The 27,425-nt window shown below is 39.8% G+C and overlaps 1 protein-coding gene and 1 non-coding gene across 5 annotated transcripts in view; both read right to left on the bottom strand.

The window, feature by feature from the left end:
• The window catches only part of KANSL1 (KAT8 regulatory NSL complex subunit 1), a 217,155-nt gene that overhangs the window by 91,004 nt on the left and 98,726 nt on the right, over positions 1-27,425 (bottom strand). The gene's annotated exons all lie outside the window — the stretch shown is intronic.
• TRNAS-AGA (transfer RNA serine (anticodon AGA)) lies at positions 3,783-3,858 on the bottom strand. The gene has a single exon. It is a non-coding gene; the product is annotated as a tRNA-Ser (tRNA).

Raw genomic sequence — 27,425 nt, 5'->3', positions numbered from 1 at the left:
GGAGAATCTGAAGCATCAAGGGGTTCGGCCATTTGCCTGGAGAAGAATAAAGTCTACCTACATTTGAACCCAGGCAATTTGGCTCCAGAGTCCTCAGTTTTAACCACTTCTCTATACTGCCTTTATCATATAAAATTCAACATAATCCCAATCCCAACTTTCATTCAAACCAACTCTTCCTTTAAACTTGCTATCAGTATTCTCACCTTCCTACTCAGGCTCAAAATTGTAAAATTTCTGCAATAATTCTAAGTTCTTATTACATTTCACATATGTTCTTCTTTTTATTTCAATTGACCTAAAAGTCCTTTAAGTCATCCTCCACTTGGTCTATAAAATAACTAGTCGTTCTGTCTGTAGTCTTTCCCCCCAATCAAGGCTGCTGTGCTCCTCCGCACTGCCTTTAGGTCAAAGACCAGCTAGTTATCAGAGAATATAGTAAGGTCTTTGCTTACCTTTCGGGCCCATTCTCACTGTTTCCACATACAGAACAAGAACTCTACTTAAAACACACCAACATACATACAGAAGTTCCCTTATTTCTGAGGGAGGAGAGGAAGGGATGGAAAGGAAAAACCAAGGAGAAACAAGGTTCAGCCTAAAAAAAAGCATCATTTCTAAATATAAGGCTACAAAAGCTTTGAAACAAGAACATTCAAACATCAAATCTCTCCTTCATGGAGTCATTAAGTTTAAAAAGAATCTTAAAATATACCTTAAACTTACACAATGTTATATGCCAATTATATAGTTGAGGCATAACAAAATCTGAACACCAAAGCAAGTTTCATTCACGGGGTGGGGGAGGCGGGGGAGGGGGGCGGGCGGGACTGCAGCTGCTGAAACAGAACGCAGATTTAGAGACCCTCTACAAACCTCCTGTTTCAAATTAAAGAACTCCAAGCTGAGGGATCTTCTAGTTTAAATGAAAGCAGCACAATTTTTTATAGTACATTTAGATAAGCCACACAGTTCTACAAAATAGAATAATCTACCACTAAGATTTTGAGAAGTGACATCTGACTAGTCAGATACCAACTATCTTTAAAGTTATGTAACAGGTGTACATCTTACATAGATAAAATATGTGATCAGGACAGAGCAGAGGTGAAACTAAACAACTAGATTTGAATCTTTGCTCTGATGCTTACCTGTGACCCTGGCCAAGCCTCCCACCTTGCCCAGCCTCAATTTCTTCATCTACAAGAAACTAATGTACCTAACTACTAAGACATGTTATGGCGATTTAATGAGATGTGTTTAATGCCCCTAGCACAAGAATACAAGCAACTAACATTAACACCCTCCTTCCACTCTTTTATCCTATCATCTAATGTTTTGCTGTCAGCTGGGTAATGGGATTACCAGTCATTTACTGTTGTGCTTCTTGTGTTTTAAAATGTTTTAATAAATTATTTTAAAAATTAATATTTTGTAAATAAAATTAAAAAAAATTGTATTAGGGCCCTATCCAGTTTGCTCAGTGGACAGAGCGTTGGCCCAGCACATGGACGTAATGGGTTCGATAGATCCCCAGTCAGGGCACACAAGAGATGCAACCATCTGTTTCTCTCCCCCCTCCCTCTCCCACAGTTAGACTTGACTGGTTCCAGTGGGTCAGCCTCAGACACTAAAAATAACTCGGTTGATTTGAGCATCAGCCCCCAGACAGGGTTGCTGGGTGGATCCTGGCCAGGGAACACATGGGAGTCTGTCTCACTATCTCCCCTCCTCTCACATGCAAAAAAACCCCACAACTGTATTAGGGGGAAAAAAAGACAAACTGAAAATGATCTATAGTTTTATTTAACATTTTTCCTGCCTCCATAACATGCACACACATTAACTCTCCTAAGTTAAATCACTCATCACAAAAAGCGATTTTCAATTAGAGACAAGCTATATATTCTCAATACTGCCACTGTTTTTACTTCCAACACACTGTCCCCAAAGCTGCAAATCACTTATCTAAAAGCAACACATTTTATTTGAAAAGCCTTGAAATTTTTGGAGCAGTGCTATTTTTCTCAATTGTAGAAAGAAGCACCGACATTTCACTATAATAGTATAAATAACAGTGGGTGACTGTGTGATAACATAAAAACACATTATTAGTCTCTGCCCTTAAGATACAGCTTTCAAAATAAATAATATTCAATTCACCACCTCCTAGCTACAATCCCTTGAAGGGATCATAGAGACAAAAGCCAGTTTAGATCCTAGGAATATGTAATTGACCCTGCAAAGCAAAAGGAAGGAGCTGATAACCAAACAAACAAAAGAACAACAAAAAAATCAGTGAAATCATGTTTCTATGCCAGTTGTCACATATGGTTCTATTTCTTATACATGTCATTTACTATTAAAAGTGACTTAGCGGCAATATATTGCTGGTGTCCATGACAAAAAATTATGACAAGAATCTTTTTGTCCCCTCCTGAAGTTGGAAATGGGGAGGCAGTCAGATAGACTCCCGCATGTGCCCAACTGGGATCCACCCGGCACGCCCACCAGGGGCGATGCTCTGCCCTTCTGGGGCGTTGCTCTGCTGCAACCAGAGCCATTCCAGCGCCTGAGGTGGAGGCCATAGAGCCATCCCCAGCGCCCGGGCCAACTTTGCTCCAATGGAACCTCGGCTACAGGAGGGGAAGAGAGAGACATAGAGGAAGGAGAGGGGGAGGGGTGGAGAAGCAGATGGGCGCTTCTCCTGTGTGCCCTGGCCAGGAATCGAACCTGGGACTCCTGCATGCCGGGCCAATGCTCTACCACTGAGCAAACCGGCCAGGGCCAATACTTTATTTATTTTTTTTATTTTTTGCCAATACTTTATTTTTTAAAGTAGTTTTAGGTTTACATAAAAATTGAGAAAAAGTTCAGAGTTCCCACATAACCCCCCCCCAGTTTCCTCTACAATTAACATACTATATTACTGTAGTATATTTGTTATAACTGATGAGCTAATTGATACATTATTAATTAAAAGCCCATCATTTACATTAGAGTTCACTCTTCATTTTGGGTTTTGACAAATGTGTAGTAACATGTATCTCCCATCACCACTATTAAAATTTTCAATATGTAATACCAAATTCAGAGTGATGTTCAGCATCTTTATCATTGTAATAATAAACTGAAGTTGCCCGACCAGGAGGTGGCGCAATGGATAAAGCGTCAGACTAGGACACCGAGGACCCAGGTCCGAGACCCGAGGTTGCCAGCTTGAGCACGGGCTCGTCTGGTTTGAGCAAGGCTCACCAGCTTGAGCCCAAGGTCGCTGGCTCGAGCAAGGGGTCACTCGGTCTGCTATAGCCCCCCAGTCAAAGCATATGTGAGAAAGCAATCAATGAACAACTAAGGTGTTGCAGTGAAAAACTGATGATTGATGCTTCTCATCTCTCTCTGTTCCTGTCTGTCCCTATCTCTCCCTCTCTCTGACTCTCTCTGTCACTGAATAATAATAATAAACTGAAGTTCTTTCTGTCCCGTACTTTCTTTTTTGTATTTTTCCGAAGTTGGAAACAGGGAGGCAGTCAGACAGACTCCCGCATGTGCCCGACCAGGATCCACCCGGCATGCCCACCAGGGGGCGATGCTCTGCCCATCTGGGGCGTTGCTCTGCCGCAATCAGAGCCATTCTAGCGCCTGAGACAGAGGCCACAGAACCATCCTCAGCGCCCGGGCAAACTTTGCTCCAATGGAGCCTTGGCTGAGGGAGGGGAAGAGAGAGACAGAGAGGAAGGAGAGGGGGAGGGGTGGAGAAGCAGATGGGCGCTTCTCCTGTGTGCCCTGGCCAGGAATCAAACCCGGGACTCCTGCACTCTAGGCCAACGCTCTACCACTGAGCCAACTGGCCAGGGCCTCTGTCCCCTGTTCTTAATCTACTTTCCCCTATACTCTCCCATCTCAGTAAAAAAACCACTTTCCTTCTATTGGCTGAGATCACAAAATTCCTACACAACCACACATCTAGCCCATCAGCAAAATCCTGCCTACTTTGCTTTCAAAACATATCCAGAATCACACATTACTTCTCCCTAGCATATTACTATAGCCCCAGTTCATTTTGATTCCCTGCTTCTGTCCATAGCAGTCAGTGTTTCATTCAAACTAGGTCAGATCATGTCACTCCTTTGGTCAAAGGTGACACAGGCTTTTCATCTCATAGTAAAAACTACAATCCTTAAAATAATCTACTAGCTTCCATTCGACCTATTATCTCCACCTACTCTAGACTGCTTTATCCCTCTGATTTCACCTCCTTTCTATTTCCTTCTCCCTGCTGAAGTTACACTAGCTTCCTCATTGTTAATATTGCAGACAGGTTTTGTCCTTTTTGTCCCCGAGGTTTTTGCAACTGCTGTCACTTCCCCCCCATACCCTGCAAGAGCCCATACCTAACCCTATTTAATGTCGCATTCTCTCCTTCCCTGTATTCTTTATCCCTCATCTGATATTTTTCCCACAGCATTTCTTCCCATTTAACATAATCCTTATTCTACTTATATAGTGTCCTCATCTCTAACTGGAAAATAAGGACAGAAATCTTGATTTTGCTCTCTGCAGCAACTACAACGTGCCTGGCTTTCAACAATAAGTAGTGGATGCTGAAGGTAATATAACTGAGTATTAGTAGGAAATTAAAACCATAATATAGCTGCTAGCACCTACAGTCTAAACAAAGTCCCAATTCTCAACAATTCAGTGATTCATTCTGGAAACACAATAGTTTCTTTACTCTCTTAAAGACTTCAAGTTCCTCTATTAGAAAAAAATGTCCTAGTCTGGAAGGTTGCACTTCTGCCCTCATGGTACTCACTTCCCATCTACTTTCTAGTCCCATACGTAGCCACTACATATAACAAACAGACAGAGAGACTCATGGGTAAGGGAAGCAAACATATTTAGGCTGCTTTCATAAAGACAAAGATGAATTTAGCTATAAGTACTTACAGATAAACAAGTATTCATATTGAAAAATATGGAACATTTCTAAAAATTGGGGGAAGGGATCTTCTATCAACTACAGGTATGGTTAGAAACAGTGAATTAATCCATTCTGTTCAAGCAATTTATACTCATTAAGTATCAAGCTTAAATGTGAATAAAAGTACTTATTTAGAATATTTAGCTAGATCCCACATACATCTGCCTATATTGAGGTACCACCCACTAAAGGCAGTGGTGGCGGGTAAGAGTGGGGAAAGCAAAGCCACACCATACCATACAATATAGTAAGACATCTGGTTACTCTTTATTCTCCACAACATAGCTACATTCAGTGGAAACCTCTTATAAGATGAACAGAATTAATGAGAACCCTGCTTATAATATAATAAAACCAACTTATATGGGAGTGCCCTAACTAGGAAAAGATGAGTTAACGAACAATGTAGACAAACCAACGATTTCAACCTTTCAGACCAATTTGTGTGGTTGTGTTCAGTAATATCAGGTTTTACCATCACTATTGTCCACTTCATTTCAGTTCCCAGGCCTTAAAATCTCAAAGGATAGAAAGTGATGAGTATACTACATGCTAGCAATATTAAAATAGCTGCCACTTTTTTGAAACCAGAAGGGCCTGGTACTTGGACATACATAGTTTTCTAATCTTAGTAACAACCGAACAGAATAATTATTGTATTTGAAGGCTATTCAGACTGAACCACTTGGACAAAGTCACATAGCCATTGATGTCAGTAGGAATTCAAACTCAGGTCTGACTCAAGTCTGCTTTCTAAAATATACCTCAATAAAGCTGGGTTTGTTTTTTTTAAAAAAAAGTAGTCTGCATTCTTTCCACTAGACCACACTACTTTTCTTAATCAAACTAAAATTCTTATGCTTGATATATAAAGCATATTGGGTTCTGGACAATATTGAGGAGTCCTACGAGTAGAACATTTTAGCTATATAAATTAAAGAAAAAGGGACTTAAAATCTGAAAATATTTACCTAATAAGAACTGTAATAACTTTTCTTCAAAATAAATGCGTCTTAGGCCTCAGTTTTCCACAGTCCTTTCCTCCAAGACATTTGAGTACCCTAAAAACAGATACATAAACAGCCTAGATATTTATCTCCTTTGGTAAGTGGAAAAATGTAATGAGAAAATGTTTCTGGCTATACTACTTAACAAAAATTGCCCACCAATATGGAATGTTTCTTTCAAAAATTGGTCATGGCCATTACCCAACTTCTAAGCAATATATCCAACTGGATTATCATGCTATTAAAGAAGAGGGGAAAGCCACAGGAAACTCAAGAGGTAATTAATTAACTCTCCAGTGCATAGACTAAGTCTAATCAGAAGTCTGATGACATGGTAGAATTATGGAAGCAAGCAACAACCATATTTAACAAAATGTCTTTTACAGAACACCACCACTTTCCCTAGAAGAGAGTTCAAAGGGTTATTTTCACTCCTCAGTTATACTACGGATAAAAAGGACAATCATGACTCAAAATAACCAGATTCTCTTAAAAGGCATTCAATTCTGTATTCTCTTTAGAATCTTCCTTTCCCAATAATAGGGATACTAAATTTCATGCATGAATCAAATTAAGAAAAAAAGAAAATATAAAATAAGCTGTAAAATTTATACTCATCATCTTCAAAACAGCATGAAATAATAAATTTAAAAGAAGAAAGGTGCTCACATGCTCACCCTCTCTCTCTCCCCTCTTTTCCCTCCCCCAGAGCACACAAGCTGGAATCTTTTCTTTTCCAGTGTACTTTCCTAAGCTACAAGGGCCCTCTTTTGCCTCTGTAACTCACTGCATTAGCCCATTTCTTCTATGGCTCACTTTTCCTACCTCTGTAACTTCCTAAATAAACTTTCTCTTGTAATCTGAAAAAATAAAAAATATATATATTTAAATAAATGTAAAAAGTAAAATGATGACTGAACACAGACCTCTTTGTAAATTCTCCATAAAAGGCATTTCCCAAACCAGTTACTAAGTTGAAGTAACCAGTAAGACTTAAGAGGTAGCTTCACAGAACTCATTATTTTTGTGTGTGTATAAAAATGTCATTTGTGGTATTTAAGTTCTCTTTCTACAGCTGATGGTCAAGAACATCCCTTTAAAAAGTGGTGGAGACCTGAAAGGATGAAGAAGCAAACCAAGCTGACAGGATCAGTGGGAAAACTCCCCAGGTAGGAGGACTAATAAGTGTACCGACAGGCATGCACTTGGCTAGTAGACGAAGAAGGCCAGTGTGGGTCAAGCACAGTGAGCCAAGGGAAAGCAGTAAGATGATACACCAAGAGGTAAACAAAAAAAGCAGACAGAACTTGAATCCTTGTAGGGCCTTGTAGCCCAAGATAAGAAGTCTGACTTTTAGTTTAAGTGTGACAATAAAGTCTTTGGAGAAATTAAGAGTAGGGACACAATGTGCAATCATTTACATTCTAAAGCCTCATTCTGACTGTGTGAACATACTATAGGTACTCAATAACAAAAACAAGGAAATAAATTAGGAGGCTGTTGGCCCTGGCTGGTTGGCTCAACGGTAGAGCGTCAGCCTGGCATGTGGAAGTCCCAGGTTTGATTCCTGGTCAGGGCACACAGAAGAAGCGACCATCTGCTTCTCCACCCTTCCCCCTCTCCTTCCTCCCTCTCCTCCCTCCCCCCCCCCTCTATCTTCCCCTCCCACAGCCAAAGCTCCACTGGAGCGAAGCTGGCCCTGGCACTGAGGATGGCTCCATGGCCTCCACCTCAGGCTCTAGAATGGCTCTGGATACAATAGAGCAAAGCCCCAGATGGGCAGAGCATCGCCCCCTGGTGGGCATGCCGGGTGGATCCCAGTATGGTGCATGCCGGAGTCTGTCTAACTGCCTCCCGCTTCTAACTTCGGAAAAGTACCAGATAAATACATAAAATAACATAAATTAGGAGGCTGTTGAGGTTGTGCAGGCAAAATACACTAATGTGTGGACTAGGATGGTAGAATATGAATCTTCATATTCAGAATACAATTGGAAGGTGGAGCCAACAAGATTTGCCAACGGAATAGAAAGTAGAGACGAAAGACAGAATCTGGTATTGTCTTCCCCATGAGAATACATCAGATAGTTATGAAAGCAAAGGCCATTTTTATTCAGGTCCTTGAACACAGGAACAGCGCACTATGAGCTAGTTGAATAAATTAATGAATGGCCTCTTAGATGTCTCAAAAGAATAAAAATATAATTTATTTTCACTGGCAAATATTGATAGGATGTCAAGCATGTAAATAAAGCACCTTAGAAAAAGAAAGGAGAGTTAAAAGATTCCCAAATAAAAGAAACCAGAGACCCATCTTTCACTGAACTTGCAAACTCACTTCAAAGCACCACCTATCTGGAAATGGAACACGCGCGCGCCTCATTTAGGAAAATAAATCACAGTACCTGAGCAACAGTGGGTTTTTTTGTATGTGTGTGAATTATAAGACTGAATTACACAAGCTGACAGATTTGCTTCACCAAGCAGAGTTAAGAGATCCTTGGAATCTTGTGATATCAAGAATCTGGTAAGTTCATCATAAATCAAAGTATCAAATGTTTTTAACAGCAGACAAAATAAGTTTAGCACCTGACCAGGTGGTGGCACAATGGATAGAGCATTGGCCTGGGATGCAGAGACCCAGGTTCAAAACCTGAGGTCACCGGTTTAAGCACAGGATCATAGACATGACCTCATGGTTGGTGGCTTAAGCCCAAAGGTCACTGGTTTAAAGCTCAAGGTCACTGGATTGAGCAAGGGGTCACTCGCTCTACTGTAACACCCAGGTCAAGGCACATATGAGAAAGTAGTCAATGAACAACTAAGGTGTCACAACAAAGAACTGATGCTTCTCATCTCTCTCCTTCCCTGTCTGTCTGTCCCTATCTATCCCTCTCTGTCTCTTTCATTAAATAATAAAGTTTAGCAAGCAAAGTCTGTTAAAGGGGAGATTGGAAATTATTTTTTAAATAATGCAAAGCTTTGCCTGACCAGTGGTGGCACAGTGGATGACACACTGCCAGGTTTGAAACTCCAAGGTCACCAGCTTGAGCATAATCCCAATGTCTCTGGCTTCAGCAAGAGGTTATTGGCTCAGCTTGAGCCCTCCGGTCAAGGCACATTATGAGAAAGCAATCAATGAACAACAAAGGTGATATAACTACAAGATATACTTCTCATTTCTCTCTCTCTCCCTTCCTGTCTATCTCTCCACCTCTCTCTCTTATAAAATAAAATACCTCAAAGCCTACAGAACTACATTTCTATGCCTTTTTTTTTTGCATTTTTCTGAAGCTAGAAACGGGGAGAGAGTCAGACAGACTCCCGCATGCACCCAACCAGGATCCACCTGCATGCCCACCAGGGGGCGATGCTCTGCCCCTGCGGGGCGTCGCTCTGTCGTGACCAGAGCCACTCCAGCACCTGGGGCAGAGGCCAAGGAGCCATTCCCAGTGCCCGGGCCATCCTTGCTCCAATGGAGCCTCGCAGCGGGAGGGGAAGAGAGAGACAGAGAGGAAGGAGAGGGGGAGGGGTGGAGAAGCAGATAGGCGCTTCTCCTGTGTGCCCTGGCCGGGAATCGAACCCGGAACCCCTGCATGCCAGGCCGACGCTCTACCACTGAGCCAACTGGCCAGGGCCCATTTCTATGCTTTTTAAGTAAGATTCAGATTTGACATTCTTTACCTTTGTAGGAGTACAAATGATGGAGGGGTGGTGCTATTTTCCCCCAAGAAACTTATGGGAGTCACTAAAAACAGAATTTAAGGCAGTATTTTTTAATGCTGGTCATACATTAGAATTATCTGGGGAGGTTTAAAAAACAAATGCTGAAGGTCCTGGCCGGCTGGCTCAGTGGTAGAGCATCGGCCTGGCATGCAGGAGTCCCGGGTTTGATTCCCGGCCAGGGCACACAGGAGAAGCGCCCATCTGCTTCTCTATCCCTCCCCCTCTCCTTCCTCTCTGTCTCTCTCTTCCCCTCCCACAGCCAAGGCTCCATAGGAGCAAAGTTAGCCTGGGCACTGAGGATGGCTCCATGGCCTCTGCCTCAGGCGCTAGAATGCCTCTGGTTGCAACAGAGCGACGCCCCAGATGGGCAGAGCATCGCCCCCTGGTGGGCATGCCGGGTGGGTCCTGGTCGGGCGCATGCGGGAGTCTGTCTGACTGCCTCCCCGTTTCCAACTTAAGAAAAATAAAAAAAAAATAAAAAAACACAAATGCTGAAGACGCACCCCAAATAATTAAATCAAAATTTAATTGGGGGCATGGCCTGGAATTCTTCCTTAAATAATTCCCAGGTGATTCCATTTAGCAACCCAGGTTGCAAGTCACCAACCTATAGCAATCAGAAGAAAACTTCAAAGAAATTCAACATTTTCTCAGTCAACCAAGTTAAGCCCTTATATTAACATGTGGCTCACAGTGGGCATTTGGAAAAGAGATAAAAAGACTGGGCTTGGAATGGTAAAAGGTTCTTTTTCATACATACTCAAACAGCTCAGATATGAACAGAACAGATTTTTTTCCAAAAGCTCTGGTTAACCCTACCCACATTTTTTCCAGGGCTTGCATTTTTTATTATAACATTTCTGCAACAATGAAACTAGAGCAATTCATGATGTCTTCTTCCTATAATGCCTTCTTAAATCTATAGAATAGCAGTTACTGCTGTACTGCTAAGTATGTCTCTAGCCAAAAAAATCTTTACCTACAAAATAGAATGTAAAACCCTAATTTGTGCCTCCTTTCCTTGCCACTCATCAACAGCTAACTTTGAACAGAGTCTATAAAGTCATCATAGCATTACAGGAGTACAGTAAAGTTTCCATTCCTCAGCTACCAACTGCACACATTTCTTGAAGAAATTCTACAAAGCACAAAAGTAAAGCGAAACCTTAGCAAACTGACACACCTTCCCATCTTCTTTACATAGGAAGGCTACCATAATTTCTTAATTACATTGTAAAAAAAATCTACAAGTTGATCTTTACATCATTATGGAGTTTCAAATTGCCACTGGTTTTATTTCTTAATGTCAGAAAAGTGACAAAATTCCCATCAATGATAAAAAAAACAGGGATAAAAGAAATGGTAAATTGCCTGTTTTTACACTGATTTAGACCCTTCCACAATGGATTGACTGTTCATACTGACAGGTAAATCGGAATACAAATAAAATATGGGAAGCATTTTAAAACATAGTATTAGGCTAGAAGACTCTATAAAATTTCCTTTATATATCTAGTTTTTGGAAATTAAAATCAAAACACAGGAACTTTCATTTCAGATTTATATTTAAAGTTCAGCTAACCAATTAAATATTTTCAATAAAATTACTCAGTCTTGCCCTGACTGGATAGCTCAGTCGGATAGAGCAGTGTTTTTCAACTAGTGTGCCGTGAAACATGGTCAGGTGTGCCGTGGGGAAATTAAACATGGGTCCCCAAACTACGGCCCACGTGCTGGAATCAGCCCGTGGAGGCTATTTATCCGGGCCGCTGCCAGCTGCCTCCATCCGAACATAAACATTCCCCTCACAATCCCTCCAGCTATCAGCGACAGGAAGCATGGAGGCACAGGGAACGCTCACTGACCAATCACCTTCTAGGATTCATCCCGACCACTAGCGATGAACCAATAGTAGGCTGCCTCTCATCCATACCCAGGAAGGTCCCCACTCGGGCAGCTGCGCACTTGTCATTGTGTGGCCAAGGCAAGTAGTTGAAGCTGCTACTCCTCCCCATGGTCCTGATTTCTAATTCTGGTCAGGACTGGAGGTAAATGTTGCCAGCACTAGCCTCAGCCTCAGCTGGTTATGTCTATCTTGATAGTGTATATAGATATTTGACCTTTTTCTTTTTAAAAGAAGCCCCCACAGATGGTGATATACAATGCATCACAATGTTATCTAACTTTAAAGCTAAAGTTTGCTAATCTTCCTTTGGACAGTTTTTGGTTATCTGTTGCCAAGGAGTTCCCCATTCTGGCCAACAAAGCTATTTTGACATTGCTCCCATTTTCAACCACATATCTATGTGAGCTGAGCTTCTCAAGCTTGACTGCGATAAAAACTAAAAACAGAGACAGACTGAGAACTGTTCAGGAAGAGCTTCGTGTGTGTCTTTCTACCATTCCTGCCAGGATATCCCTTTTGTGTTCATCGAAACAGGCCCAGGTTTCACACTAAGTGAGTATAAATACATTTAGAAACTATATTATTAACTATATGTATAATATGTACTGTGTTAGAGTGTCATTTTGGTAGGTGGTGTGCCCCAGGATTTTTTAAATGTAAAAAATGTGCCATGGCTCAAAAAGGTTGAAAATCACTGAGATAGAGCATCATTTCAAAGTTCAGAAGTTGACGATTTGATCCCTGGTCGGGGCACATAAAGGAATAGATCAATGTTCCTGTCTTTCTCTCCCCCACCCCTCCTTTCTTGCTAAAATCAATAAATAAAAATCTTTTAAAAATATTACTGTGTTGTCTTATTTTAATTATGTGAAAACAGCTAAGTGACAAGAAAGTTGAACACCATGACATTAATACTCAAAATTAACTGGTACACTCCATGCGTTAAACCTGAGTGACTAAGAGAAACCTGCCAAAATGATTGCAATGAAATCCATTATCTTTATCACATGACCATTACAATGTGAATAGCATTCTGCAAAAACAGTTTATAATAATCAAAAAACAGGGTCCATGTCAAGAAGCTTCTAAATTTGACTGAGATAAAGCTGATAAAGCAAGATAGTATGATATAAAACACAGTAAGGACTTAAATCAGGCAGCAGAAGCTAAGCCTTGAGTAGCAGTTCCCAGCTCAGAGTCTCCGAGGTAGCAACAACAAAATGTGTTAGCCAAATAATTAAGAAGTAAAACTGTATATAGTAGTTCTAAAAACTTGAGAAGTCAAAGATGGAAGCCACTCATCTGGTCAGGAGAATGGTGGTCTGTGTCTAATGCATACAGAACAGGGGAGTCTCAACTTTGCCATTTACTAGCTTGTGTGAACTTCAACAATTTACCTAACCTTTTAAAAGAGAATAATATCTACCAATCACCATGAGAACCAAACAATATAGTACATATAAAGCACTCTGCACAATGCCTGGTACACAGTCTCAAATATTGGCTATTAAGCACCATAACTGTTAGATAATAGTAAAATCCTAGTGCTGGCAGGATTATCTGATTATCAAGTCTAGTGGTTCTCTGCCCTGGCCCAGTAGCTCAGCTGGTTAGAGCATAGTCCCAATACGGTATGCCCAGGTCACATACAAGAATCAACCAATGAATCCATTATTAATAAGTGGAACAAATTAATGTTTCTCTGTCAAATTAATTTATATGTAAAATAAGTCTAGTGGTTCTCAACGTGTGGCTCCCAGACCAGCAGTTTTACAGCAATACCCAGGAGCATTTTAAAAACCCATATTCTAAGGCTCCAGTCAGGACACACCAAATCATAAATTAAATTTGGGCTCACCAACATGTTTTAACAGCTCTCCAGGTGATTCAGATAAGTGCTAAAGTTGGAGAACCACTGCTATAGACAACTTTCCTAATTTTACACATAAAGAAATAAAAATCGAAAGAGATTTAGTGACTCAAAATAACAACAATGGAGACCATTTGTTTAGGGTCCATTATATGTCAGATACTATGCTGGCCACTTCATACTGTATTTGTTATCTCATGTCCTCATAACAACCCAGCCAGGCCCCCATTAAACAGAAGAAAAACCGAGGTTCAGAGGGGTAATTTGTCAAAGGCTGCTCAACTATTAAGTGGTGAAACCAACATTTCAACCCAAGTATGTGATCCCCAAATCCTTAGTGGAACTATGAATACTGACTGGTGTGAGGAAGCAGTAATGAAAGCATCCTAAGACTTCACTTTAGCTGTAATCATTCTACTGTGAAACATAACAAATTACCACTACTTTAAGCAACTGTCAGAACAGAAGTAATAATTTGTTCTTCACTTCAAATAGAGAAGAACAAAGACATACTACAAATATATATATTACGAGAAAAGAAGCAGAAGGCAGGGCAGGAAGAAATAGATACGGCATAGATAATTGTACAGCATGAGAAAAACATTTGCTATTCAATCTTCTTGTTCTCCCTATTCCCAAGAGCCTAGTATTCTTTATATAGTGAGTTTTCAGCTCACTAAAGTGGCCACATATTTATAAAAGCCCAATGATAACTGAAAGGTGTTTTTATTCTACAATAATTGTTTGAAATTGGTTAAGTCTAAAAATTGTAAGTAAACATTGTCAGGCAAACTCTCTTCTTTACCCTTCAACCCCAAATTCACTTAACCAAGTTGAAGAATACTACTCCTTCTGCATATTCCAGTACCAGTGGTAAAAAGGAACCAAAATAAAACAGAGAAACTATTTAATTACACTGCTCACAAAAATTAGGGGATAGTTTATCACTTCATATTAATTTTGAAATACCTCAATATTTGTGAGCAGTATACTTAATTTCCACCTCTATTTTCATTCACACAATACAACCTTGTGTTAGGTAGGCATTGGGCTACAGAGTAAGTACCACAATAAAGCTTACACTGTAGTAGATAAGAGACAAAGAAAAGTAAAATATAAAAATGACATGAACTATGATTTGTGATTAGTGCTATACTGGAAACTGGCTGATGGGACAAAATAATTAGAAAAATCTGTCTGGAAAGGTGATCAAAAAGACATCAACGACACATTTCAAAGCTGTTTCATGAGGAAGAGACTAAGATAATCATGCCAAGTAAGAGTAATTTTATCCAGAGGAAAAGATGTTAGAGACAACAGTAAGTCCAAGAGTGCTAACATAAGAAAGATTTTGATTGGTTCAAGGAAAGGAAGCCAGATTACTACAAGGCAGAAAATAGTAAGGAATGAGGCTGAAAAAACAATAAAGAATAATGGCATATAAGGCCTTAAAGGCTATGGCAAGAAATTTAGGCTTTATTCTTAAAGCAATAGAAAACTTATGAAAAGTTTTTTAACCAAGGAAGTAACATTAAGTTTAAAATGACCACTTTGCTGAAATATGAAGAAAAAATGTAGGAAGAAAACGTGTATTCAAGGAAATCAGATAGATTACTGCAGTGGTTTAAGGATAGACAATGATGGCTGTGGAGATAAAGTCAATAGATCAAGATATACTTTAGATACACAACCAGAAAAGTCTTGCAGAAGACTTTTAGTAGGACTGATCAAACCAGAAACAAGGTCCTTACTGAATGAGGGTGGAAATCTTATGAATGGGATGAGTGCCCTTAACAAGAGACCTCAGGGAATTCTTTCTTCCTCTTTCCTGTAATGAAAGGTATGAAATCTGCAACCCAGAATAGAGCCTACACAGAAGATGACTGTAATGGTAACCTGATATCCAATGTCCAGCCTTCAGAACTATGAGAAATAAATACATACTGTAATGGGGGTTGGGGTTGGGGGTGTGGGGAAGGAGATGTGGGTATGTGGAGCAGAAGATGGGGGATGTGGTAGGAAGTGGAATAAACTGGACTTGAGCAAGGGGAATCAAGAATTCCACTTTAAACATGTTAAACTTGAAATACCTATAAGACAGACAATGGGATATAATTCTGAACTTCAGAAAGGAGATATACAAAGTGTCCATAAAGTCATGGTGCACTTTTGTCCGGTCACAGGAAAGCAACAAAAGACGATAGAAATGTGAAATCTGTACCAAATAAAAGGAAAACTCTCCCAGTTTCATACCTATTCAGTGCAGTTCGATGTGGGCTCATGCACAGATTTTTTAGGGCTCCTTAGGTAGCTATCCCGTATAGCCTCTACAGACTCGTTACTGACTGATGGCCTACCAGAACGGGGTTTCTCCACCAAACTGCCGGTTTCCTTCAACTGCTTATCCCACCAAGTAGTGGGATATTCCTATGTGGTGGCACTTCGTTATAAACGCGCCGATATTCACATTGAGCTTTGGTCATGGATTTGAATTTAGAGAGCCACAGAACACACTGAACTTTCCTCTGTACTGTCCACATCTCGACTGACATGGCCGTGGGCTGCTCCACTGTATACACGGTGTTACGTCATCATCTGCGCATGCGCACATGTTGCCACACCATCCTACAGAAACTGGGAGGGTTTTCCTTTTATTTGGTGCAGATTTCACATTTCTATCGTCTTTTGTTGCTTTCCTGTGACCAGTCAAAAGTGCACCATGACTTTACGGACACACTGTAATTGAGCTGAAGATAAAGATTTGAAATTATTAGTGTATGAATAATACTTAAAGGACAGGACTAAAGATCACCTAGGAGAAATATAAAGGGAGGGGGAGAATGTCTGAAAACTAAACCTTGAAGCACTATAACATTCAATAGATAGAGAGAGAAGGCCCAGAAATCTGTCTACAGAAGTCAGATGGGGTGGGGGTGAAATATTCTAGTAATTAAATGAAATCTAGTTGATATCCCCTTTATAGTTCTCAGTCTACCCAGTCTTCTTTTTCTGAAAGTCAAATATTTAGCTGGACTTAATTTCTACTCTTGTTCCATCTATATAGACTCTACCTCACTCCTTTCACATCTTTTCAGCAGAGGAATACTTATTTTTTTCCTCTTTTTTTACAGGGACAGAGAGAGAATCAGAGAGAAGGATAGATAGAGACAGACGGGAACAAAGAGAGATGAGAAGCATCAATCATCAGTTTTTCTTTGTGAGAACTTAGTTGTTCATTGATTGCTTTCTCATACGTGCCTTGACTGCAGGCCTTCAGCAGACCGAGTAACCCCTTGCTCGAGCCAGAGACCTTGGGTCTAAGCTGGTGAGCTTTTGCTCAAACCAGATGAGCCTGCACTCAAGCTGGCAACCTCGGGGTCTCGAACCTGGGTCCTCTGCATCCCAGTCCAACACTATCCACTGCGCCACCACCTGGTCAGGCAGAGGAATACTTTTTAAAAAGAAAATAATGGGGCTTATCTTTTAAGAGACAGATTCTGAAATATTTACAAATAAAAAATGTTGTAGATGCCCTAGCCAGATAGCTCAGTTTGTTGGAGCTTCGTCCCAATATGCCAAAGTTGTGGGTCTGATCCCTAGTCAGAGCACATAACAAAGATCAACCAAGGAATATATACATAAGTGGAATAAAAATCAATGTTTCTCTCTACCTAAAATCAATTTTTAAATATTTAAAAATATATGTTGTATAGACTTAGCTTTGGAATAACTGGAGAGAAAGTGTGTGTCATGGTGGTAGTGTGTTTGTGTTGATGTCTGTAGTAGCTGGGTGATAACACACATGGGGGTACTGTAATTTTCTCTCTACTTGTATGTAAGCTTAAATTTTCTACAATAAAACATATATGAAAAAGGAAGGTTGACAGGCCCTGGTCTGTTGGCTCAGCAGTAGAGCATCGGCCTGGAGTATGGAAGTCCCAGGTTTGATTCCTGGTCACGGCACAGAGGAGAAGTGCTCACCTGCTTCTCCACCCTTCCCCCTCTCCTTCCTCTCTCTCTCTCTCTTCCCCTCCCACAGCCAATGAGTCATTGGAGCAAAGTTGGCCTGGGCACTGAGGACTGCTCTATGGCCTCCAACTCAGGAACTATGGCTCTGGCCGCAAAGGAGCAATGCCCCAGATGGGCAGAGTGTTCCCCCTGGTGGGCATGCCAGGTGGATCCTGGATGGGCGCATGCGGGAGTCTGTCTGACTGCCTCCCTACTTCTCACTTCAAAAAAATACAAAAGGAGGGTTGACGAACAGTAGCACAAGAGTAACCTCTCAATTTTATCCAGAGCAGTGAGAAATACAACAAGGATTTACAGTGTTGACCCAGATAGTCTAAAAGCACACCAATGGACTTTAAAGATGGAAGATTTTTTCCTAAACTATGTATTGTTATTTTTAAATGTCTCACAGATGCTTAGGTCAGGCATCAATCTACCAATATAGTGACTCACAATTCTCATGGGGCTAAGGCAAACTAGGCTCTACTCACCACTTTCATTTCTTAAGACATCTACTTGAGTTTGAAAATAATTTCATCATTTTGAGAAGCTACAAAAACACTCACACATAACTAAGTGGCATCAAATGTTCCTACACTAGTTTTAAAAACCATTCACCCCACACACATTTTGTGAGATACACTAAGCTCAACAGTTAAGTAAGAAGATGGGTGCTGCCTGCTCTCTCTGGGTTATACCCTACACCAGTCAATTAGGACATTGTATTTTATATAGAAAATAATATCCCACAGTAATCTTTACATTAAAAAACCCAGTTTCAAGATGAGAATTCCTAATCTACAAATTCTTTAAATAAAGTATTACTTTCCACTGAACACTATGGCCATATATAGGCTAATGAACCTTTTCTTGATCAAAGCTTTCTTCTCTGGAACCTGACAGTTATTTTGACAAAGCTTTCTTCCCTGAAACCTGACAGTTATTCTGAATTCACCACAAAGCCTAAACTTCATTTCACATATACAAATACACACATACCCATTAATCATCCTTCTTAGTAGTAAGTAGAGAAAAACCAAGTTTCTGCCCTCTTCTACTAAAACAAAAAATTTCCTTTAGAAATGCTGAGGACTGAAATGATTCACAAAAGGCAGAAACTGCATGACATAAATGCACTAGGTAGACTGGCTGCCCACAGACCAATACCTCTCTCATTTCTTGACATTTATTCACCAAATCCAAAGGTTTTTCTATAACCCAACTGACTCAGGTTCTCTGTCCCCAGAAAGTTCCATGAAGATTCAGAAAGAACCAAAAAAGGAAGGGGAATCTTTCCTCTCAGGCTTCAAAATTAACAAAACCAAGAGAAGGGCCTTGGCCAGGTGGCTCAGCAGTACAGTATCAACCCAGCTTCTGGAAGTTCGAGGTTCGATTCCCATAAGGGCACACGGGAGAAACAACCATCTGCTTCTCCAACCCTCCCCCTTTTCTATCTCCTCTTTTCTCCTCCTCCTCCTCCTGCAGCCATGGCTCAAACGGTTTGAGCAAGTTGGTTCCTGGTGCTGAGGATGGCTCCATGGTCTCGCTTCAGGTGCTAAAATGGCTCAGTTTCCAAGCAACAGAGCAGCGGCCCCTAATGGGCAGAGTATCACCCCATAGGGGGCTTGCCGGGTAGATCCCAGTCTGGGTACATGTGGAAGTCTGTCTCTGCCTCCCTGCCTCCCTCTGAACAAAAATTTAGTTTAAAAAAAAAAACAAAAAACCCAAAAACAAGAAAACCAGGTCAAAGCATTAATACTCTAGAAGGCAAAACACAAGTGCAATTTAACTGCCACTATAGACCAAATTATGCCAAAGCACAGTATTTCCTAAACCTGTGTAAATTAAAAACAAAGCCAAATGTTCAGGTTTAGTTTGTCAGTTACTTTTATTTTCTGAACTGAGAGTTGAGTCTCACAATTCTTCAATTACTTCCACACTAAAATACTTTAAAATAAAATAAAATACTTCTCCTGAATACTTGGTTTTGTTATTTAGGGTGGAAGATACAGCAGAGCTCGAGTACAATATAACAACAGGAATAGAAAGCAGATGCTACGCAGTAAAGCCCTTCTCACAAAACACTGCTAATCTGCTCTTCTAACTTCTATTCATACTTTACTCCTTTGGCTTGCTTCCATACCCTGGTCCTCCATCTTCCCCCTTTTATTTCTTCTCTACCCAACCCTATCCTCTCTAATATTTGATAGTCAAAATAATATTTCATACTAAAGCATTACCTGAAATTTTGTCAGATATTCCAGCTAGATATTATCTCCGCCTTTATTTCAACATTTTTAGAGTTGCTACCTATATCCGTGTATAATTTATGAATCCTCAAAAACTTGATAGCCTATTGAAGACCAATAACATAGCCAATACAAATTTTCTTATATGAATTATATACTGTATCTGTACAATAAAATAAGCTAGAGAAAGAAAAATGTTTTAAAAAACCATAAGAAACAATACATTTACAGTATTTATTGAAAAATAAAACACACATGTAAGTACACACATGCTGTTCAAAACCCATGTTGTTCAAAGGTCAACTGTACTTATATATCTGACTTTGCATCCTCAAAGTTTAACTATAGCATATATTATTCTGAGTCCCCCCAGGCCTTATTATATAACAGACTCAATATTTATTGGGGGGGGAGGTGAATTCACCCCCTAGATACAAACGTCATAAAAGTTTTCAGTGTGCACTTAAACAATTTGACAATGTGGCTTCCATCTTCCTGTTTTGAAAACTGTCTCACAAAAATGATTCATCTTTTAGTGGAAAAATACAGATGTAAAAGTAGCTAAAGTGTGTTACAATCAGCTCCCCAGCCTCCCTAGCTACCTGTCGATATTAATAGTAGTTAACTGCAGCTACAGGTAGTTAAGTGATCTATCCTAGGTACCACAAGCTATCCAGAAACAGAATTTACATTCCCTGACTTGACATTAGCAGAACACTATTCACACACTGCAAAGGAAATACTGGCCTTAAATTCCCTAAATCGGGCCTGACCAGGTGGGGTACAGTGGATAGAGCGTCGGACTGGGATACGGAGGACCCAGGTTCAAGACCCTGAGGTCACCAGTTTGAGCACGGGTTCATCTCGTTTGAGCAAGGCTCACCAGCTTGAGCCCAAAGTCACTGGCTTAAGCAAAGGGTCACTCACTCTGCTGTAGCCCTCTGGTTAAGGCACATATGAGAAAGCAATCAATGAACAACTAAGGTGCCACAACAAAGAATTGATGCTTCTCATCCCTCTCCCTTCCTGCCTGTCCCTCTCTCTGACTCTGTCACAAAATAAATAAATAAATAATTTTTTTAAAAAAATCCCTAAATCGGGAGTAGGCCTGGTCATTTGACTATAAACTTGTCTGAACGTTCAATTATCTTTAAAAATACTTCAAACACAAAGAAGAGGTAGATTTTTCACCTGAGCCAAAGGCCTCACCTGACAGCAAGAACTGGAGTTAAAGGATCGTCCTAGTAACCCACCAATATAAAAAGTTAGAGCTCATAAATAACAATTATATGTAGGACTCACACATATCTTACCTCTAACCAGGAATACTTAGTGATAAAATTCATTAAACCTACTCACATTCAACTGTCTCCAGCTGGGTTAAAACCAATCCTAAAGGTACTAGACACAGTATTACCATTAGAAGTTTTTAGTTTGCTATGAAGTTCTCAGTTTTGAGCAGAAACTAGAGTCATTCAGTAAAAGGGAAAACAGAAAAAAGGAAAACTAGAAGTCTTTACTGCTTTATCCTCAAACCTACATATCTAAGAATGTTACTTTAACTAAATAAATGAAGGAAACCCCCATCACCTTTATAAAGCAAACTCATAGTATTCTATTATTTTTTTGTCCTCTGAATACATTGGTCAAATCTTTGGAACCAAGTTTTAAATCTTTCATAGGTAAATAAATGTATAATGCCTAAATACTTGGATACTTTGACCAATACAATTAAACACTTGCTCTCATCAAGTTAAAAAATTCCCAAGTAGTTTTACAATTTCCATTATTAGCCTTCTTTTCTTTTTAACATATACTGCTAACAAAAATGAGGGAGGCCCTAGCCAGTTGGCTCAGTGGTAGAGAGTTGGCCTGGCGTGCAGAAGTCCGGGGTTCGATTCCCGGCCAGGGCACACAGGAGAGGCACCCATCTGCTTCTCTGCCCCTCCCCCTCTCCTTCCTCTCTGTCTCTCTCTTCCCCTCCCGCAGCCAAGGCTCCATTGGAGCAAAGATGGCCCGGGTGCTGGGGATGGCTCCATGGCCTTTGCCTCCGGCGCTAGCAACAGAGCGACACCCCGGATGGGCAGAGCATCGCCCCCTGGTAGGCGTGCCTGGTGGATCCCAGTCGGGCACATGCGGGAGTCTGTCTGACTGCCTCCTCGTTTCCAGCTTCGGAAAGATACCAAATAAATAAATAAATAAATAATGGGATATTTTATCACATGAAGTGATAGCCCCTCATTTTTGTGAGCAGTGTATTTCTTCATTAGGATTCCTCCATCCATTATATCACTCATCCATCTATTAATATATAAACACATGCCTATCCATGCATTCAATGAATTGCTTACTATGTACTAGTCAGCACAGAGAAAACCCAAGCTTTGGTGATACAACCCTGATTCTACCTCTTGCATTTAACCAGTTACTAAATAAGCCATGTGACCATGGTAAGCCACTTATTACAGCTACTACTCATTTGTTCCTACCTGTAAATATGTGAAGGATTAATGTGCCAATAATAGGTACTAAGTAAATGTTTCCTTTCCTCTTCCTTCTCCTATAACAGCACGGCTTTGACTTAGGAAACCAACACTCCAGCAACAGAAAGCATTCTTAGAAAACATGTCCTTAAAAAAACATTAAATTAAACAAAGTACTTTTGACAATGTATTTTCTATTTAACTACCCCCCAAAAAAATTCCTCATAATAAAATTTAAAAGTATTAAGGTAATGAAAGTTATCACTTTCCCTTCCTCTAATCATGGTAATGCTCTAATGTGTGTGTATATAGTTACAGACAGTAACAAAGTTCTGTTACAGATATTTGAAAAACAAAAAATAGCATAAAGAAAATACCACCTATATGACCACCAACTTCTTAAAAAAAACAAGTACCATTTCCATTTTAAAACCCATGGCGGGAAAGAATAGTATTTTCAATTAATGATACTGGGACAAAATGCAAAAAGAATGAATTTGGACTTCTACCTCACATCATATACAAAATGAACTCAAAAAGGCTCAAAGGCTTAAATGTAAGAGCTAGAAACTATAGAACTCCTAGAGGGAAGCATAGGAGTGAATTCTTCATAACCCTGGGTTAGGCAATATTGTAGTGTCTTATACTATGCCACAAAAGCAAAAGGAACATACACACACAAAGATAAAATGGACGATATCAAAAACTTAAAACTTCTGTTAAGCACCAGAGATACACAAATGTATATACTAATGGAATCAACATCACTAGATACTAGAAAAATGTAAATCAAACCACAATGAGATACCACTTCACTCCCACTAACGAGGCTACAATTTAAAAGACAAATAAGGTGGACACAACCCATAATCCTTCAATGGATGAAAATTTTTTTTAATTTGGTGCAGCCATATAATAAAATGTTATTTGACCATAAAAAAAAAATGAAGCATTGACACCTGCTCTATCATGCATAAACCTTGAAAGTACTGTGCTAAATGAAAAAGCCAGACAATAAAGGACACATATTTTAAGGTTTCATTTATATGAAATGTCCAGCACAGGCAAATCCATAGACAAAAAGATCAGTGGTTGTGATGGGCTGCCGAGAAGAAAGGTCTGGGGAAATGACTAGTAATGAATACAGGGTTTCTTTTTTTTTTTTTTTACAGGGACAGAGAGAGGGATAGATAGGGACAGACAGACAGGAACGGAGAGAGATGAGAAGCATCAATCATCAGTTTTTTCGTTGTGACACTTCAGTTGTTCATTGATTGCTTTCTCATATGTGCCTTGACCATGGGCCTTCAGCAGACTGAGTAACCCCCTTTGCTGGAGCCAGCGACCTTGGGTCCAAGCTGGTGAGCTTTTTGCTGAAGCCAGATGAGCCTGCGCTCAAGCTGGCGACCTCAGGGTCTTGAACCTGGGTCTTCCACATCCCAGTCCGACGCTCTATCCACTGCGCCACCGCCTGGTCAGGCTACAGGGTTTATTTTTGAGAGAATGAAAATGTTCCAGAATCAGGCAGTAGTGATAGCTGCACAACTCTGTGAATACACTAAACACACACTGAAGCGTTTACTGTTAAAAGGTGAATGCTATGGTATATGAATTATATCTCAATTTAAAAATAAAGTTCTTTTACAATTTTACTGACTCCACAGTATGTCACACCAAATATGAACCAGTACCTGACAACTTATAAAATGTTTTAACACTGACATCTTCTAACTTATAAGAAAGGAGGATTCCACAAAGACATTTAAAATAATTGCAAATGTAGCATGTTTTGTCTAACATTTTTTTCTCATTTTTAACTGTGGTAAAATACACATAATATGTACCATCTGAAGTATTTTTTAGTGTACAGTTAAGTACATTCATATTGTGCAATCATCACCACTATCCATTTTCAGAATTGTTTTCATTATGCAAAACCAAAACTACACCCATGAAACAGTAATTCCTGATTACTCCCTCTCTCTACCCTCTAGCAAACACCATGCCAGTTTCTGTATCCATGAATTTAACCCTTCTGCCCACCTAATACAAGTAGAATCATACCATATTTACCTTTTTCTGACTGGCTTATTTCACCTAGCACAATGTACTCAAGGTTCATTCATGTTGCAGCATGTGCCTAAAGCCTTCCTTTCTAAGGTTGAAGAACATTCCATTTTATGACTACGCCACATTATATCTATTCATCTGTTGAAGGACACTTGAGTTGCTTCCATTAACTTAATTCTTATGTGATCAATAAATATTTGTATCAAATCAATTTAATAGGAAAAAGATAAATTGTTGCTAATATTTACACAACTCTGTGAATACACTAAAAGCCAATGAACTGTAAACTTTATATGAAAATAACTGTTATTCTCCACCCACATAATTAGTATGAAATATTTACATTGCAAAAGCACAGCAAATATCTGCTATACACTTCCCCTAGCCAATACAGCAGGTCCAAATATTTCTTCATCCAATGTTGATTTGTTAAAACAAAGATTACAACCAGGGCTACTGCCTATGTGGACTTGGCATGTTCTTCCCATGTCTGTGTGGGCTTTTTCCAGCTACTCTAGTTTTCTTCCACCATCTCAAAAATGTCCACATTAGGTTAAATAGGCTTATCCAAATTGTCCCCGTCTGAGTGACTGTGGGGGTATGTGTGAGTGCACCCTACAATGGAAGGGTGTCCTGGTTAGGATGGGTTCCCGCCTTGCATCCTGTGTTGGTGGGGTGGGCTCCAACCACCTACCACCCTGAACTGAAATAAGTAGATGTGGAAAATGATCTTACTTGTTTACATGTATACTGCTCACAAAAATTAGGGGATATTTTATAGCTTCATATTCATTTTGAAATCTCCCCTAATTTTTGTGGCAATATAGTTCAGTGTTTAGTATTAAAATGTTTCAGGTCTTTATTTGTAAGTTTGGTGATGTTTCTGTCACCAGAAATATGCTTAAGAACTTAACTCTTCTTTATGTCAATTAGCCTACGGTAAAATTGGTTTTATTACATGTTTCACTTACAGCCCTGGTTTCTTTCTAAGAACCTATCCCATTAAATGAGGATTTATTGTATGTATTCTGAACTGGATTAGAAACAAAAATCTTTTTCCTTTTAATTGATTTTAGAGAGAGGAGAGAAAGAGGCATGGAGGAGGAGTGGGAACCATCAATTCATAGATGCTTCTCCTATGTGCCTGACTAGGTGAGCCCAGGTTTCAAACCAGCAACCTCACTATTCCAGGTCAACGCTTTATCACTGTGCCACTATAGGTCAGAAATGAAAATCATTTATACAAGTAATCTAGGCAAAAGATTCCATTAAGTAAGGAAGGTCCACTCAGATAACAAAAATTATCTAAAGCCTCATCTTTCCTTTATTAATACTAACATTAAATTGTTTTTGGAAGCCTATTTTTGTAGTTCAAGAGAAATAAAGAGCAATCATAGCTATACACTAGCAGTGGATGAGATCCACAAAAGCCATGATTTTCCATTACCTATATACTCTACCCCAGGGGTTGGGAACCTATGGCTCACGAGCCAGATGTGGCTCTTTTGATGACTGCATCTGGCTCGCAGACAAATCTTTTTTTTTTTTTTTACAGGGACAGAGAGAGAGTCAGAGAGAGGGACAGACAGACAGGAACAGAGAGAGATGAGAAGCATCAATCATCAGTTTTTCGTTGATACACCTTAGTTGTTCATTGATTGCTTTCTCATATATGCCTTGACCGTGGGCCTTCAGCAGACCGAGTAACCCCTTGGTTCCGAGCCAGCAACCTTGGGTCCAAGCTGGTGAGCTTTGCTCAAACCAGATGAGTCCACACTCAAGCTGACGACCTCAGGGTCTAGAACCTGGGTCTTCACATCCCAGTCCGATGCTCTATCCACTGCGCCACCACCTGGTCAGGCAGACAAATCTTTAATAAAAAATAATAATAATGTTAAAAATATAAAACATTCTCATGTATTACAATCCATTCATTCCTCATGTTCATGGTTGCAGGTGGCTGGAGCCGATCACAGCTGGGATAACACCAAATTTTTATTGGATAATGCGTAATGTACACGGGTCGTTGTATGGCTCTCACAGAATTACATTTTAAAATATATGGCGTTCATGGCTCTCTCAGCCAAAATGGTTCCCGACCCCTGCTCTACCCCATCCCTTTTCTTCTAAATTTCATATTCTTAAAAAAATTCAGATAAAATACATTCCTTGCTTAACAGTAGTGATTCACAAAATTTGATCCCGTACTAGAATCACAAGAGGGGTTGGGTTGCTTGTTAAAACAGATTTTTAGGTCTCATCCCCAGAATTTCAGGTTAAGTAGGCCTGAGGTATGGATTAAGAATTTGCGTTCCTACCCAGAAACTTAAGTTCCTGGGTTATGTTCATTCTGCTGGCCTGAGGACCACACTTTGAGAACCACTATTAAATCAAAGTCTAAAAGGCAAATTTAAAAATGTAGATAAAAATTAACAATTGATACAAACACAATTCTCACTGTGAAAGTATTTCACAGAATATCAAAAAAGAATACAAAGAGGCCTACACATTAAGGGACACTGGTAATTTTAGATAGTTTTGGAATAAAGTTACTGGTTTGAGGGTTACTATAACAAACCAAATATTTGCAAAATTGTTTTAAACTGCTTGTCTTTTTGCCTCTTTCTCTGCTCTAATAAGTGCATAACACCTGTGAGATTCTTATCTTAAAGCATCAATTTCATTATGTCAGAGCCCTAAGCAAAAATGTTCCTGTTGCTTCAGTAAAAGCACTCTAAACTTCTCCTCCCAGGCCTTTTCAAACTCTCCACATTGTTCCAACTCCAGTGTTTCAGGTAATCTTCCTAGTACGCAAACCACAATTCAGTAATGGCCATGGAGACTCTGCAATCCGCATATTAACATTAGTGTGCCATACCAACAGCATATACTTGGGCTAAGAGCAAGCTCTAGTTTTACACCCTAAGAGTATTTTTGTTTACTGGCTAAAACAAAGCTAAGTCAAGTAGGTGGGTTACTAGGTATAAAGGAGAAATCTTGCAGTTTCTGGTCACATTCCATTACCTGGTTGATGGTTTGGCTATCCATACTTGACTAAAACCTATCCTCACCCCCTTCACACTGGAAATCTAAGCCAGCTCAATTTTCAAATTATAAATCTA

The sequence above is a fragment of the Saccopteryx leptura genome, chromosome 2, assembly GCF_036850995.1.
Source record: "Saccopteryx leptura isolate mSacLep1 chromosome 2, mSacLep1_pri_phased_curated, whole genome shotgun sequence".
NCBI lineage: Eukaryota > Metazoa > Chordata > Mammalia > Chiroptera > Emballonuridae > Saccopteryx > Saccopteryx leptura.
This window is presented reverse-complemented; position numbering and strand designations above follow the sequence as displayed.